Source organism: Podarcis cretensis (genome assembly GCF_951804945.1).
Source record: "Podarcis cretensis genome assembly, chromosome: 6".
NCBI lineage: Eukaryota > Metazoa > Chordata > Lepidosauria > Squamata > Lacertidae > Podarcis > Podarcis cretensis.
Window position 1 is genome coordinate 77,423,735 of NC_137175.1, and position 17,632 is coordinate 77,441,366.

Consider the following 17,632-nt stretch of genomic DNA (forward strand, 5'->3'; position numbering starts at 1 on the left):
AAACACTTAATTTCATTTGTCGTTTGTTACAGACTGGAGTTCTGTGAGGCTAAGATATATTATTTGCTCTAGTCTGTATTGGATAAATTATTGCATTAAGAAACCAATAATTTTCAAATATAATCAGATTTAAGGTTTTAATAAGATTCATCCTCCTATTCACACTTGCTTAATTTAAGGATATTAAATCTGCTCAGGAATGAGCTGCTTTTCAAAGCCATGTGTGCCTATTACAGGATTTTATTCCTGATGTGTTAATAGGATTTAATTATATTAGCTTCAGAGACAAGGGACTCGCCACAATAGTCAAACTTGATAAAAATCAAGCAGAAACATGCCAGCAAAGTACTGACCAGTCACTCTTCCTTAAAAGACAAATGAGGCTTGATCATTTTGACAGTTTGTACTCTACTGATATACCTCCTTCTGAAATGTAGAAGGCAGTCTATGGCAGAAAACCTCATGTAAAATATTTGTGTACCAGGCACATTCATGTGAAGTAAGGTCTCAAAGCAATAATGAACCAGAAACTACTGGGTCATAACTTTATTGGCAACATCATTGCCTAATTTGGTGCCGCAAAGTGCATCCCTTGGGTAGCTTGCCTACTGGCCAATATCACCACGCAGCCTGCTCGCTGGGTTGAACCAGAGAAGTTGACAAACAGGTAGGTACCACCATGGAACATGCCAAACATGTGGGTCCACAAACAACTGGGGAGCGTGATCACCGGCCTCCTCCCCACCCAGCTGGGACAGAACCCCTGGCTTACCTGGCAGCAAGTCAGTATGTCAAGTCCAAATGTCCAATGTCCAAAGGTGAGGAAATGTAGTCCAGGGTCAATTCAAGGAACCAAGTCTGAAGTCCAACAGTGCAGAGTCAAACCCAAAGTATAGTCCCACTGAGGCCTAGGAGCATCCAAGCCAAGGTCCATCAAAACATGTTGAGCAGACACAGCACCTCAGCTCTGTTGCCCTTTTATACTTTGCATGCTGACTGCACCATCTGGGCTTGATGAGGCATGTGACCCTCACCTGTTCTAAGCCTACTCCAGATGAGGAGTCACACACACCTTCCCAGAGCTAGCAAGCCCCACCTGGCCAGTTATGGAGCTGGGCTGTGGGCCCTTGTCTGCCTCAGCCTCCTAGAGCACCCCTCCTGCTTCTCCTTATGCCTCAGAGCGTGCTGTGTTAAAGGTGACAGGGACCCCTCTGGCTCTGGTGATGGGTCCTGCTGCTCTAGTTCCTGTACCTCCATCTCCATGCCATCCTCCGTCACCCTGTGCATACTTCCTTCCTCATTTCCTGCTTGCCCTGGTGTGTCCCAGTCCTGGCTGTACCCCTTGCTGGGATCCTCTTCCTCCTCTTCCTTCTCCCCAGTTCATGACACAGAAGCTTTTTGGGGTGACTCCCAAGACCCCTTATGGGGCTGCCCTCGTAAGCTGTGGATCCCACACAATGCTCTCTCCTGCTAATGGAGAAGTTGTGACAGACTGACGTAGCCAACAAATAAATACATACTCAGAACCTTGATGTGGGGAAGGCAAAAAGCCTCCTGGTCAACCGGCCAATAAAGACCATGAGTAAAATTCCTTCTTGGCCCCGTTAAGGAGCAGTTGACACTGTCCACAGCAAGGATTACTGCAATCCAGGGAGGGTCCATGGAGAAGCCCAGAGACTGAATATGAGAGTGGAAAGAGAAGGTCTTCTACACAAGCCCTACTCCCCAGGAACCAGCATGGAATACCCATTGGCTCCTGGGGTCCCAGGACCGCCTGAGCTGTGGCACATAAGCTCGCCCAGATGACAGCCTGCCTCCACTTCACCAGTGTGCAGAAGTGACACCCAACACACACGTTGAGAAGTGGCAAATTGGCTCTTAAGATGACTTCAACACAACAAAAAAGCTGCCTTTCTGTTTGGGTTATTCCTGTGCTGCAAGTGAGGGTGCTGTGTTATAGAAGTTTCTGGTCTACTTGTGCTGTTTTCTGCCACGTCCAACATATAGTCCAAGGTGCAGCGGTCACCACTGGTTGGCCCAGTGACCTCCACACCAGCACATTTTTTAATCCTCTCTTTCTTAGTACTTGTGCAGTGAATGAATGTTGTTAATGCAGGACAGAATGAGCCATAAATATACAGCCATCTAAACTTACAAGTGCAATGGTTGACGGATGGCACAGCTTTAAGCATTTTTCTTTTCTCAGAAGAGAAACATAAAGTATGCAATGCAACAAATGCCAGGTTTTTACATATGCATTGTAGACCAATTTTAGCAAAAACTGGCTTAAGATTTGCTTGCAGAAATGTTGCAAATGCTGCAAGTCTCGCTTTTGTTTTGTTTTGTTTTGTTTTGTTTTGTTTTGTTTTGTTTTGTTTTGTTTTTTGTTTTGTTTTTTGTTTTGTTTTGTTTTGTTTTGTTTTGTTTTGTTTTGCAAAGCCCTGGGTACCAGAGTAAATATTTGTGTTTCCTTGAATGTATTACTGCACTGAAAAAAAGAGGGCAGGGCTTTGTGTTTAAGTAACTTCTATAGAAGGGACACGGGTGGCGCATGGGATGCAGGTGGCACTGTGGGTTAAACCTCAGAGCCTAGGACTTGCCAATCGGAAGGTCAGCGGTTCCAATCCCCGCGACGGGGTGAGCTCCCGTTGCTCGGTCCCTGCTCCTGCCAACCTAGCAGTTTGAAAGCACGTCAAAGTGCAAGTAGATTAATAGGTACCGCTCTGGCGGGAAGGTAAACGGCGTTTCTGTGCACTGCTCTGGCACTGCTCTGGCGGGAAGGTAAATGGCATTTCTGTGCTCTGCTCTGGTTCGCCAGAGCATGAACCAGAAGCTGTACACCAGCTCCCTCGGCCAGTAAAGCGAGATGAGCGCCGCAACCCCAGAGTAGGTCACAACTGGACCTAATGGTCAGGGGTTCCTTTACCTTTACCTTATAGACACCACACAACCCAGGAACAAGAACCTCTGTCCTACTGCCATTGCTGAAATAAGATGGTGCTTCTCTGTTTTAGTCATAGCCAGTTTCTCTCTTAACTGCTTTGCATTTCGTTTTTCACAGAAGCTTTTCTAAAAAAGAAGCCTGCTCCATATTCCCCTCTCCTCCTTCGACCTCCTTTTGACTACTGAGCTCATAGCTTTATACAGGTCACACAAAAACACAGCACAACATTATGAAAAGCAAGGGCATTAACTGCTGCCTTGATTTCTTCCTTTCCTGTGGCTAATTAGGTTAATGGCAAACAGTCACGGAAATCGAAGGCCTTCTGCAGCGGCACAGTTGGGCAGACGACAATGGGAGGGAGGCCCAGGCTGCTGTAGTCTGCATACATCATCAGTTTCTCTGCCAGCATCATTTGCAATTGATTGGGAACCTTGGCTCTGACTAAGTTTGCATGAAAGCTAAAAGTACAGCAGTCAGGGTTTCCAGTGCCTTTGGAAACAACTTTGAGATGGAAAAAGAGAACCGGCTCTCACAGAAGCAAAAAGGGGAAATGTCTGGTTTGCAATGTTATATAATAATAATAATAATAATAATAATAATAATAATAATAATTTGTTTTTTATACCCCGCCCATCTGGCTGAGCTTCCCCAGCCACTCTGGGCAGCTTCCAATCGAGTGTTAAAAACAATACAGCATTAAATATTAAAAACTTCCCTAAACAGAGGTTAGAGAATCCAGTCCATGTTCTTCTGGGTTGTAGTTCAACAGGTTCTGGAGGAGTTCCAGTCCTGGTTTTATAGACAGCTCAGGAACTCTGGATCCTAGCCCAACCCCCTGCAATGCAAGAATATCAACTAAAGCATCCATGACAGATGGCCACCCAACCTCTGCTTAAAAGCCTCCAGTGACGGACAGTCCATCACCTCCCAAGGGAGTCCGTTCCACTGTCAAACAGCTCTTACTGTCAGAAAGTTCTTCCTGACGTTTAGTCAGAATCTCTTGTTAGTTACTTGAGATTTCTTGTTACTTGAAGCCATTGTTTCAATTACTACCCTCCGATGCAGGAGAAAGCAAGCTTGCTCCATCTTCCATGTGACAACCCTTGAGATATTTGAAGATGGCTATCATATCTCAGTCTCCCCTCTTTCAGACTAAACATACCCAACTCCCTCAACCATTCCTCATAAGGCTTGGTTTCCAGACCCTTGATCATCTTGGTTCCATTCCTCTGCACACGTTCCAACTTCTTAAATTGTGGCACCCAGAACTTGACACAGTATTCCAGGTGTGGTCTGAGCAAGGCAGAATACAGAGGGATTATTACTTACTTTGGCCTAGACACTTGACTTCTGTTGATGCAGCCTAGAATAGCATTAGCTTTTTTGCAGTTTCATCACACTGTTGACTTATGTTAAATTTGTGGTCTACTAAGACCCCTAGATCCTTTCCACATATACTACTGACAAGCCAGGTGCCCCCATCTTAGATTTGTGCATCTGGTTCTTGCTGCCTAAGTGCAGAACATTACATTTGTCCCTTTTGAAATTCACAACTGGACTTACTCCCTCTTTCCTCCTCCTGTGTGTCCCCTAAAGTGTACATTTTACAATGTTCAGTTCTGATCCATCCACTGGGCATTTCAGTTCCAAAATTTGAAGGCTGTGTGTTAGATAGCTCAATTGGACTGGTTAGAAGCTGTCTTTTCTTCACTAAATATGCCACATGAGAACGCTACCTTTATTTTGAGGCAGAAGAAACGCAGCCCTTTGTTTCTTGTCCTTATTGTTCCTTAGTTCTTTCTCTGGCCTTTTTTACTGCCAACCTACTCACAGAAATATCAAGTGGAAGCTAAGGTTAGAAATCGAGACAGTCCACGTCAAAACAAATCAGTTCCTGTTAGAGTCAAAAGTTGATTCCAGTTGTTATATTGTCCCTTCTCACTAAATTGATTTGATTTATTTACTAAATCCCTCCCTGTTCAAAGAATCTTGTGAATTGTAGGGGAACATAAAACAATAGCCTTGAGAATTGGATTTAGGCCACCCAATTGAAGATCACAACTGAGATCTCTGCTCACTTATAGGAGGCCTCATCCTCTGATGGCCCTGGAAGTGCTGTAGAAATCTTGGTCTATTTATTCATATTTTGTGGGAATGCCCACATGTTAAAAACCTTTGGAAGTATTTGGAGTCTTCTCCATTATATCCACAATTACAGGCCAACCCCTTTCTCCAAATCCTGCCTTAGCCCTACTACCCAGAGAACCGGTAGGCTTCTTACTAACTGCACCACAATTAGCGATAGCTCGACAATGGAAGAATCAGACAGAAATACCCCTGAACATGTGGGGAAATAATATCTGGGATGCAGCAATGTCTGAGTGTCTCACCAGACACAGGAGGGGAATTAAAGGCATAACAAATAGAGACACCCACCAAGAAAGGTGGAGCCCTTTCCTTAACTGTGTCAATGGCCAAAAACCAAGACCTCATTATATCAACAGCTTAACATTCTCAGTGGAGAGGTTACATTAAGTGATATGTTTGAATGTTGAATGTGTAAGTTTATGTCAGTGGATGAAACAAACACCATTACTCCTGGGTAAGTGTATAATGGTTCTTGCATTTGCATTTACATTTACATTTGTTTAAAAACACACACAAAAAATTAAAAAAAAACAATACCCTTGAGAAAGATCTTGGTGGCGACTGCAAAACTTGTTCACCACCCTATAGACTTGTGTGTGGCCCATCTTGTGCTCCATCAATAGTCTCCTGGAGGCACATTACACAAGCAATGAAAAGAAGTTGGGTTCTTGAGAAGCGGTCTAATTTCCCACATACCATACGTTCACTGTTGACCTTTAATTTGCGTTAGCATACTGTACATTTGTGATGATGCCCAGAACTCCTTTGCCCGCCTTTGTCTTTCCCTATAGTTATTAGAAGCGAACCATATTCATGTACATTTCCAAACAAAAGGGAACCAGACTACCGCATGATGAAACTTCATTATGGCCAACTCATATTTCCCCTTTTAGTTTTGAAGCGCAAGGTCGGGGAGGGGGGGTTAGTTTTAGTTGTTTCTTAACTGGATGACAGATTTTGTTCTAATTAATCTAGAGCACTGTGTATAGAAACGACTGCAAAAGCAAACATGTCTATTAACAGAAAAGCAGTGATTACTGCTTGGCTTTCAGCCAGTAACTCTACATAAGCAATGAACTGATGCCTGAAACTGTCTTGGTGCCATATGGGTTCTGCTGTAGCAATGAATTGGATCCAACGCAAGGTTAAGATGTGTCAGATTTAACGGGGTTTTAATTGATACTGGTAAAGAAACTCTAAATAAAGAAACAGTGTGCGCGAGGGAGCTATTAGAAACAAGCTGCATGCTAGCCTCTCTTCCTTAGTTTGTGGGCAACAAAACATTCCCTCCGACATCTAAAGGAGTTTCCAAACTCTTTACTTCTTTCGGTTCAATTCAGTCGAAGACAAACAAAGCAAAAACAAAAGCAAAACAGCAATAATAATACTTCAGGTTAACAAGTTTACCTGCATTTAATTGGCACTGAATGGGAACTCTAATCGGATTCATGCTAATAGGCTTTGGGCACTGTTATGGAGACTTCAGCCATTTTGCCAGAAAACGAAATAAAATAAACATAGTGTGTTAAGACCCAGAGTACTCTCAGAGTACTCCAAGCGCTCTGCCTCTGGCTGCTGTCAGTCGGAAGCTTCAAAAGGTTCACAAGCCAGGCATCTGCTGTTGCGTATCATCCTCAGCCTCAGAATCACCTCTCAACGGGGCCAGGATCCAAAGAACTGCTTAGTATCATGCAAAGAAAAGAATGGATGGCTCCCTGAACAGGAACACTTCTGTTGTTGTTGTTGTTTAGTCATTTAGTTGTGTCTGACTCTTCGTAACCCCATGGACCAGAGCACACCAGGCACTCCTGTCTTCCTCTGCCTCCCGCAGTTTGGTCAAACTCATGCTGGTAGCTTCAAGAACACTATCCAACCATCTCGTCCTCTGTTTTCCCCTTCTCCTTGTGCCCTCCATCTTTCCCATGGGGCTCTCAAGATTCTCTCCAGCACCATAATTCAAAAGCATCAATTCTTTGGTGATCAGCCTTCTTTATGGTCCAGCTCTCACTTCCATACATCACTACTGGGAAAACCATAGCTTTAAATAAACGAACAAACATGTACCTGCAAGCATCGCTGTAGCCAAAGTCTTACAACAAGGTATTATTTTTAATACCCATGTGCAAAGGCAGAGCTAAGAGAGATGCTGTGGAATCTCGTATGTGTCTATTCAGAAGTAAGCCCCACTAATTTCAGTACAACTCACTCCCTAGTAAGCAAATTTAGGATTGCAGCCTTATAATACAACCTCTTTCCACTGGAATAAAAGGAGACACATCAGAGAAGAGGGAAAGTGTTAGGTGAGATCACTGTCTCTTTTTCAAGTTCATCCCCTGAAGGAGCGAATTTTTTTTAACACTGTATCGCAAGAAAAAATAAATACAATGCTTTGGGGTAGGGATCAAAAGTGGTGGGCTTTTTCCTTAACAAAATACATACAAATATTTTTTAAATTAAAAAAATGAACATATTTCTGTCTGGGGATTTTTGGACTATGAATCCATTCAACTGCCTCGCAGCCCTCCTGCTAAAATAGAACACAACGTGCTGTTATCAAATATATATAATTACAGGGAGAGATATGTGGGCAAGGAGACAGAAGCTTATTAACCAAGTCTCTTTCTTTGTTAAACTACCTTAGTGCCAGGCTTTTATTAGCTATCTCCATTATTTAAGTAGCAAGAACACCTTGAAATGTGAATTTCTTCAGTAATTGCTGTTCTGCTCCTTCCTGAATCTGTACTATTAAAGTCTGCATTTGCAGCCAGAGGTTTAGATTTACATTCCTTACTCATGTAAGCTACCCCTATATTCATCACACACACACACACACACACACACACACACACCTTAACCTGATGTTCCTCACCTTGCAATAGGGTAATACCCTGACCTACCAACTTTTATGAGTATGTTCTATTATTTTTAATGTTTTGCCAATCTCTGCTTATTTCTCTGTAATTCATGCACTTTCCAGCATGGAGTTTTCATGAAGTTAAAATTCTTTTCTGCCTGTGGGGGCGGATTACTCAATCAGGGTTTGTGCAATATAAAAAAAAGCTGTAATACAGCAAAAATTAACCCCCCTGTTTCTCTGAACACAGTGCATCAAAGTAGAACATATTTAGGCAGAGCAACCATAGCAGCCTTTTCTACAGAGAGGATAACTGTTCTGGGAAAGGGGGGGGGAGAAGAAAAGTTTTATTTATGTATGGAGTCATCAATGAACAGAGCAGTCCAGAGATATAGACGCATTTGCGGTGTACATGATCATTTCTTTTGTTCCACTGCCACTAACGCCTCTAGTTAAATGGGCTTTGCAGGTTTTGAGCTATTACCAAATGCTGCAAAACCTGTTAGGATCAAGATCTGAGAGAGAGGAAAAAGAACATGCCATGAATAACTTGCAACTGTCTGGGTAATAAAAGCTATTGTCTGCCTCTGCCCACAACATTCAAACATTTCTTATATATACTAAGTTCACACAAGCACAAATGCAAATAAGGCACACACACAAATCTCGTGGATTACAAGGAATCATTTACTACCGTAGTGTTAATGTGCCATCCTTGGAAACCAGCTGCTGAATTTTCTTTCTTGCTGTCCTTTCGAACAACAAATATGTTGGAGAGGCAAGATTGCCAATCCTGTAAGACATAGCCTTGTACACTGGAAATCAGTATGGAACACTGCACTCCTGTAACTTTTTACAGCCTTTAAATTGCCAGCCTTCTGACTACATTTCTTCAAACAATATTGCCATCTGAGTGATATCAATCAAACCGTACTGCCCTTTGATGTCAGGACTCACAGAGTCAGCCCACTTGACTGAATTCTGATTACCTCTGTATTCAGAGGAAAATAAATGTGATTTAAAAGAGAGATCCTAGCCAGGAGTTGTGAGTATTTAATAAAAGCAGTACTGATTGGGAGGAGAATAATGCCTAAAATATTATATTGGGAAGCTCGGGCATTTCTATAGGGAAGTTTCTTTGTCAGGTGATGTATTATGAGGCTCTTCCTGAATTTCTGCAGCTTCTAGCCATAGAGCATCAAGACGATAATAAAAATGAAGCAATTTAGCTTCTGGTTTCAGTTTTGATCTGATAGGAATTGAACCACCTTATAAATCTTCAACATGCTACTGGTTCTCCTGGGGAAGAGCTTGACTCACTATCCAGCCTTTACAATACTTTCGTCCTATACTCTGATAGCTTAGATTCAATCACCCGTATATATTTTTTCCTTCAGCTGAGCATTTGTTGGAGCATGGCTCAAAGATAGGCAGCCCGGTCCCATGATAAAACTTGAAGCCTCGAACATGTGCTTCGCAACTTAGAGTGCTGCGATAGTTTTGCAAAGTCATGTTCAGAGTTAGCATCATAAATGATCATATTAACTGCAAATATGATAGATGATAGATAGATATTAATTAATATTTATATTTATATGCCACTCTCCCTACAAAATCTTAAAAACTCAGTAAAAGAACATCAACCATTAAAAACTTCCCTGAACAGGACTGCCTTCAGATGTCTTCTAAAACTCAAATAGTTGTTTGTCTCCTTAACTTTTGATGGGAGGGCATTCCACTAGACGGGTGACACTACCAAAAAGGCCTTCTGCCTGGTTCCCTGTAGATTCACATCTTGCAGTGAGGGAACCGCTAGAAGGCCCTCAGAGCTGGACACCTCAATTTTCGGGCAATGGAGGTAGAGACACTCCTTCAGATATACAGGGTCACAGCCGTTTAGGGTTTTGAAGGTCAACACCAACACTATGAATTGGGCTCAGAAACATACTGGGAGACAATGTAGATCTTTTAAGACTGGTATTATATGGTTCTGGGTGGCTGCTCCCAGCCTGTAGTCTAGCAGCCGCATTCTGGATTAGCTGTAGTTTCCGGGTCACCTTCAAAGGTGACATACAGTGCATTGCAGTAGTCCAAGTGGGAGATAACCAGAGCAAGTACCACTCTAGCGAGACAGTTCCCAGGCAGGTATGGTTTCAGTCGGCATACCAGAAGAGCTGGTAGACAGCCGCCCTGGACATAGAATTAACCTTCACCTCTGTGGATCCAGACAAATCTCATGTGGTCTAGTCCAGAAACTTCACCTGTCTTTAAAACCAGCCTCATATAGCAATAATCTCACCTGAAAATAATTAGGGGATAACTGGGGGCAGGTTTGTATCATGATCATCTTCATCATCTTTAGCACTATCTATATATGTGTCTCAAGGTGATGGACACAATGTAATAAAAACAGCTAAAAACAATTATTTTTTGTTTATTAAAATTATATACCACCCTTCATCTGAGAATCACGAGATGGTTTACAGTATAAAAACGCAATCGTGCATAGCATAATTAAAAATGGCACAGCATATTAATTGAAAAACAATAAAAGGAGCCACCCATGTTTTTGGAAAGTGCAGATAGAGAGCACCTGTCATAACTCAACAGGGCAGCCACACTAAAAGGCCTTCTCTGAGTGACTGTGGATATTTCTGGAACTTTTAAGGTTAAATTCTCCCACAGACCACAGTGGCCTATTGGGTATATAATGGATAGGCAGCCTTTCAAGCCTTTCAAGTCTTCAGAAAAAGTTGGAACCAGCCCAAGGTGGTGAAAGGCCCTCTTTTTCATCACCACTACCTGAGTATCCAATCAAGCATTCAAATGGGGCCTGCACTGCCAAAGGGAGGGGGGGCGAACTAATTTTAAAAATTTGTTGTGTTGCTCAGTCAAAAGCAAATATGCTTAAAGTTCTTTCCTACTGATGGACTAGAGAAGAGAATAAGAAACATTTCAGCAAAGAGCTCTGAACTTATGCACAAGGCAACTTAAATCCAGCTGACTTTGGGATGTAATCCGTTTAACAGTGTGCTGGGTTGCAGCCAAAGCCATTTTGGAAGCCAGAAGTAATATCAAGTTAAATTCATTATGCAATAGGAATGGTGAATATTTACCATCTTTACTCAAGAGAATCAATACCTGAGCGTTTTAAAGAAAATGTTGATGGTTTCATAGACTCGCCAGCAGCTGGCTATATTTGAGCTGCCTCTTCAGTGTATATCTGGGGTATATCATGGGGGCCATAGACACCCCCTTTGTTGGTGTGTGCAAATTCTCATTCTGAAGGTATGGCCCAGAGGAAAAAAGTTTGAGAACCACAGTCTTAGAAGATCAGTTCTTGGTTTATTTATGTTCTTCCTAGTGATAAGGAAGCTATTTCTAAATTTAGCTGTTTCTGCTGTATGGGCATGGAAACTCAAGCAAATACTCCACCCCCAGGACCCACAGCTAGAGAAAGTCTACTATACTGGCATTCCAATGTTATGTATAGGGATGTGGTACATAGGGGGGTGGGGGTGTATGATATGACCATTCAGTCATGTGGGAGTCTGAAGAGTTACAGGGTTGTCCCCTCGCCTTCTGTTGGTGAGAACTAGTCCTAAAGTTTGGTTATACTGGTTTGATTGTAAATCAAGCAACACATGTCAAACCCTAATTGCAAGTAATCGCAAGCGAGTGGGATGTCAAAAGGGAGGACAGTCTGGCATCTATTTGACAAGGCAGGAGACGAGGCAGTTGTCAAAGGTTGTGCACTAGTCATTGGCTCCTTCTTGTGTTGTGGGCAGCGTGGGTGGATGGAGAGCTGAATAAAAAGAGCAGGGAAAAGACAGTACAAAGTACAGGAGAAGGTACAAAATAGACTGCAAAGTGAGATGGAAGGGAATTATCTGGTCCTGTTTATTCGCAATGGTTGATAGCCACCCTGCGCACAAAGGAAGAAGCAGAAATAAAATGTTCAAAATTAAGAAAATAAACCACTCGCTTGTTACTATTGATCCTGACCTGGCCGCTGAATGTTCATTTAGCTACTGTCATATAGCCAGTCTTCGAATTCTCCTTTTGTTGTGTAATTAACTTTTCTTGAAGCCAGCCCAGGTCACACAGGCTGATTAAAATGTAGCTGTCATCTCAGTACTTTTCTGATGAGTTTTCAAAAAGTTTTTTTTCTCTCTCTCTCTCTCTCTCTCTCATTGCATTCTCCCTTCACCAGGGCTGGTAATAACAGGACATTTTCTGATACACCACTGCAGATTAACTCCACCCCTAGATGGCTTATTTTTCAAGGACTGACATATGTCAAAAGGTATCTTGAAATCCCCCCAAACTCTTTTTTTCTTTTTGGCAGTTAGCAAATGTATCTCTGTCCCCTTCTGAGCTACCTCCCATGCCTCCCAGCATACAGAATTAATTTCAATCGAATCCATCTTCACCATTGGTGTAACTGTGCTCCCCCCCCCCCTTAAAGGACGTTCCTCCCAAAACAGTCAACTCATCCCTGATATGAGTTAGGAGAATGATGACTAGAATGGCTTAAAGCAGGGGTGGACGGGACGACCACCAACCTGTTTTTAATTTCAGGCTTCTAAAGGTATCACTGTATCTTCAAGAACCGTTTTCTCTTTTCTACCTAAATTAATCATTTGTCTGTCGCTCTTCCAGAAGGAGACAAAATTTTATGAACTTTCTGAGCTTCAGCTTCTGCCTTCGCGTCTATTAATTTCCTGTCGATGCATCACCTGGCAAGTAGAGTTGCACGTATTAGTGGTGCCATACTACTAATGGATTAGGAAGCAAACACATGTTATTTGTTTTTTAGCTCAGGCGTTGGCATGTGCAACCGTTGGTTTTCTGTTCCAATCTACACTTCCACACTGTGTCATGAAAACCAGGTAATTATTAATATAGGTCATGCATACCTTTATTTTCTCGTCCCATTGTGGACCGCAGAGATGGGGAAGCTGTGGCCCTGCAGATTACAGGTCCCCTCATCTCTGACTGTTGGCCATGCTGGCTGGGACTGATGGGAGATGGAGCCAAACAACACCTGGAGAGTGTCCGCAGCTTCCCCTGGTTGACCAGCTCCTTTCTGTCGTCTAATTAATAAAAAATAAGGTACATGGAAGAGAAAATAGTGCAGAGGCTGTTGCAAAAATGAGTTGTAGGGATGTAGAAGAGATTCCACCTATTGAATGAATTATCCAAGGACTTGTGAAGGGCTCTGGGCACTGCATAGATAGACATGAAGCTAACACTAATGATCCAGAGACATTCTGATACAGATTAGAAAATCTATTCATTATGTCTGTTCCTGAACTCTAGTTCTTTATGTATCTGTATTCAGATTCCCATGTGGCAAAGCCCCCAGTTCTTCCCATTTTAGCGGTAATACAGTTTCTGAATAGCACCTGTTGTAATTTTAATTCACTCCTGTGATAGCGAGCTCTGAGAGAGACTTGGAAGGGGGCTTCCATTTTTCACTAGTAATGGAGATTCTCTTTCATGTATTTACTTGGTTGGGCTAGTGTATGAGAGGGAGGGGGGATGTGGATGATCTTTTTCATTATCTAGGGTGTATTTTCCCACTATATGAGATCCCAACTCTATCAAATAATAAGATCTTGGATAAAGTTCAATAAGCCCTAAAGCTCCAGGGTGAGAAACTAAAGCTGCTTTAACAAACCCCACCTAGAGAAAATTAGACTAGTGCTACCATCGTATGCGCACACTCATGGCAGTAGGTCCCACTGAACTCATTCGGAATGAAACAGGAGTGAGACTGCATTGGATCAGACTGCATGGAGAACTTCAGATGTGGCTTACTGAGCATGTACTCAATCCCACATTTCAACAGGGGTGTGTCACACACCTGAAAGAGGAAATTTTGCGGGCTGTATGTACAGTTGCAAACAAAACCAAACACAGAGAAGAGTGTCAGCACTATTGACAGTGTTGTCTGCCTTCATATTAATTATTCCGTCCTCTCCGTAAATAGGTTTGGGGAAATTCAAGGGCTCTGTGAAAAATGCTTCTGGGCAGAGATGGCGAACGAGTGTTCCTCTAGGCAGACTGTGCTAAACTATAGATCTCTTCATTGATGTCAGGGACTGGACTGAGGAGGAATGGTGGGGACTGCCCCCCACCTCATGAACTCTCCCGAGAACAGGAGGACAGTATAGAAGCCATAGTTTGGAGGCTGCAGAGGGGAGAAGCTGGGGAATATTGGGAGAGGAACAGCAGGGAGAAGAAACACCAGAGGAGGGACAGCTGACAGACTCAGTGGCTTTGGAAAGCATGCCAGACCACACCCCTCCCCGGTCCCAGCAAGCATTGAGAGTAGTAGAACAGAAAGCTCAGAGGCAGAAAGCACATGAACTGGTCCCGTGGGTTACTCAAGAGGCAAGGTCCAAGTCCTGTCCGTGGTCAAAGGTGCAACGTGAAGGCAGTCTGTAGCAGCTGAAGCTGGGTGCAGGGCAGGGAGTCGGGTGAAGTCAGGGACAGGGATGCAAGCAGGGAGCCAGGGCAGATCAGGAGCTCAGGCAGGTAAGCAGGACAGGGTTCAGGAACTAGCATCCAACAATGTTGCTCCCACAACTTGGGACTGGGGCTGGCTGGCTTTTATCTGCCCCAAGGCATAGGGCAGCCCCGATCCTCTGGTGACTCGCCTCTCCTGGCCTGCAGGCGAGCACTCCTCCTGCGGGAACTTAGTTTCCTCCGCCTCTCTGCCCTGAGCCTCTGCAGCTCAGGAGAGGCTGGAGGGTTACCGGACCCAGAGGCAAACTCAGCTTCCTCTGACAGGGCTGAGAGTGGAGCACCTGCAGGCAATGGGTCCTCCATCACCTCAGGAGCCAGAGCAGACTCAGTTGATGCCTGCACCTGAGGATCCAGCACAGGTGAGGACCCTTCAGGCTCATGCCCCAGCCCTGGCTCAGCTGGTTCTGGAGGCAGGGACTCCTGTGCAGGCTGGGTTCCCTCAGGTTCAGCATCCGAGTCTGAATCCCAGGCCATCACAGCACAGTTCAGCCGGTGCAGGGATGACGTATGATAGGAGAGACGGAGGGAGTGGGACTTTACTCAGAGCAACACCATTATCTGAAAGGTGGCATCATCCGTCTATCTCTGTGAATATTGAATAAAATGACATGGTAAGAACTTCTTCTTTTCCCATTTCTGGCTGCCAGCCATGAGGGAAGGGGATCAGATTCCCTGAAGCTTGACAACTTCTGACCTAGGCCCATGCTGAATGGGACTGATAGGACTTGGCATCCAACAAGGTCTGGAGGGCCACAGGTTCCCCCACCCCTGCTCTGAAGCACAAAGGAGGAAGGAGGAAGAATCAGGAACAACCTAACATTGTTGGACCCAAGACCACATCCCAGCAGGCAACCTCCTACCAACCCCCCTGGGCTTTCTGACCATCAGTTTCACTGTCCTGCTCTTTTTTCTTCCACACTCTTGGTAATTTTCATATGTAAGAACAATGTTTCCTTCTTGCCAAAGCACACTTTCTAGACCATATTTCTGTGTAGGACACGGTAGAGCCCCATGCCCCAGCTCTAGTTATACATTGGTAAACATGTCGTTAAGGAGGGCTATTTAGGAGATTCTCCACGCCTCCCCAGGAGCTTCTGAAAAGCACTATATAGGAGTGGGGAGGGGCACCATTTTGAAATAACCCTGCAAAATGCCATCTGTAGCCCAGTGAAACACTACAGTTACTCAACACTGATATGGCAGCTATCTCTTTTGCTGTCTCTTTGGAATTAGTTTGTGTTTTGTAGCTGGACATTTTAAAGATGATAAATGAATGAAGGGCATTTTTCTGTCACTGCTCAAAATGGGTTTGGGATATTTCCTGTCTACCCTTAAGTCTCTTTGATGGTCAGTCTCCAAACAGCTTATCTGTCTGGTTTTCAAACTAAACACAGGACTACTCTAGCACTCTGAGATTCTGGTTATTACTTTTTTCCAGCCCCCTGACAGGTTTTGACTTCTGTTGCCCCCCTTAAGATTTCCTTTCACCATCCCCCCCCCCCCATGTTGAGTCATTTTTAAGCTTCTGAGCATTTGCTGAAGGTGAGGGGGGGAATTATTACTGTCAATAACTGGCACCTAAAATCTGCTAAATACCAAAACTACACTTTCAAATAATATGGAATGCCTATGCCATGCCACTTGGGTAAATTTTCATAAACAAAAACTCAATGTACATCCCATATTCCCAGTGTACGAACAGTGCTGGTTCCAGTGGAGTTGTGATAGCAGCAGACTTTGGCAATAAGGGTGAAATGTGCATTCAAAAACCAATCGAATTGCCAACAAAAGTTATGAATTCGAATTCTTATATGCCAGTCTAGTACAATGATATCTGCATACTAACAATACCATTAATTTATTGCAGTGTATTTCTATACATATCTATACAGCTATGGAAAATCAGATTAATTGGGTAAAACCTTTGTTACAGTCGTTGTCATGGATATTTAAACATCTAGCCAATTTTTACAAAATCCACATGCCACATGTTATCCAGTGTCTGTTAAAAACATGCCAATTTTCAGTAATTTAAGGTATCACAATACATTCTCAGAAAGTTGCAAGACCAGCAGTGTAGGTGATTATTTATTTCCTGTACACACTCTTGCATTACGTATTTCAAATATGCCATTTATCCTGAGAACAAATTGCTTCTCCTGTGGCCTCTGTTCCACAAAGTACTCCAGCGTTTTTCAGATTTTGCACCTTCAAGGAACCCATTCCACATCAAACTAGCCTACAGTGAACCCCTCTGCATGTCTGCAGCTCTGGCCAAGTCTATTGGAAAGGCATCGTCACATACCTGATGAACTGAGTGTGCAATCAACACTCTCCTGGGCCACTAAACACAAGGTATGATTGGTACTGATGGGCAAGCTGTCTTTCAGGAAAGCTTTCTCCCATTATTGATCTTTTCATTAAGGAACTCCTGATAAGCCTCTTTGCTCCCCAGAATACAGTTTGAAAACCATTGCAGAGCAATACTCGACACTAGTGGCTCGTAAACCTCTCCCCAACACACCCCACCCACCACTGAAGACCATTATTCCGGTTAGTTTTTCTTTGAAAACCTCCACATTTTCTTATTTTCTAGTCACCATGTGGAAGGACACTAGGGCTTCCAGATTACCTGTTTACTGACCTGATTTGTTTGCACGAAGCAGGTTAGACCATGTCAACTATTTATTGAGTGTTCATTATGAATGGTTTGCCAGGAGGTTGTGTGATGTTGTGCCAAGCACGTGGCATTCCACTTTGCAGGAATGTTGTGTCAAGCAGGTGCTATCCCATACTTTTCGTTTTCCCCTCACTTTCTTTACTGCAAAAAGTCTGGTTTGGGGGAGAAACATATTTGTTGCTAAAGTTCACCACATCAGCTTTAATTCCTGGGAAGCTGTCACACCAATACCAGATTAATTAAACTGGAGTACAGGGTTCAAATCAAAGTGCTTTTGATGATCTTCAAAGCCCTAAATAATTTAGGTGCAAGTTATCTTAAGGATGGCCTTCACCCATATCAATCTGCCCCACATCTTAAGATCTACAGTGGTACCTCAGGTTACATACGCTTCAGGTTACATACACTTCGGGTTAGACTCCGCTAACCCAGAAATAGTACCTTGGGTTAAGAACTTTGCTTCAGGATGAGA

General features: G+C 43.4%; 2 long non-coding RNA genes across 2 annotated transcripts in view; one reads left to right on the top strand and one right to left on the bottom strand.

Moving 5' to 3' along the window:
• The window catches only part of LOC307219021, a 198,083-nt gene that overhangs the window by 4,120 nt on the left and 176,331 nt on the right, over positions 1–17,632 (top strand). The gene's annotated exons all lie outside the window — the stretch shown is intronic.
• The window catches only part of LOC307218959, a 42,149-nt gene continuing 35,034 nt past the window's right edge, over positions 10,518–17,632 (bottom strand). Inside the window, exons 3-4 of the long non-coding RNA XR_013840191.1 lie at positions 12,866–13,042; positions 10,518–12,685 (exon numbers count right to left, since the gene is read on the bottom strand). This is a non-coding gene — a long non-coding RNA (uncharacterized lncRNA). The remainder of the gene's footprint in view (positions 12,686–12,865; positions 13,043–17,632) is intronic.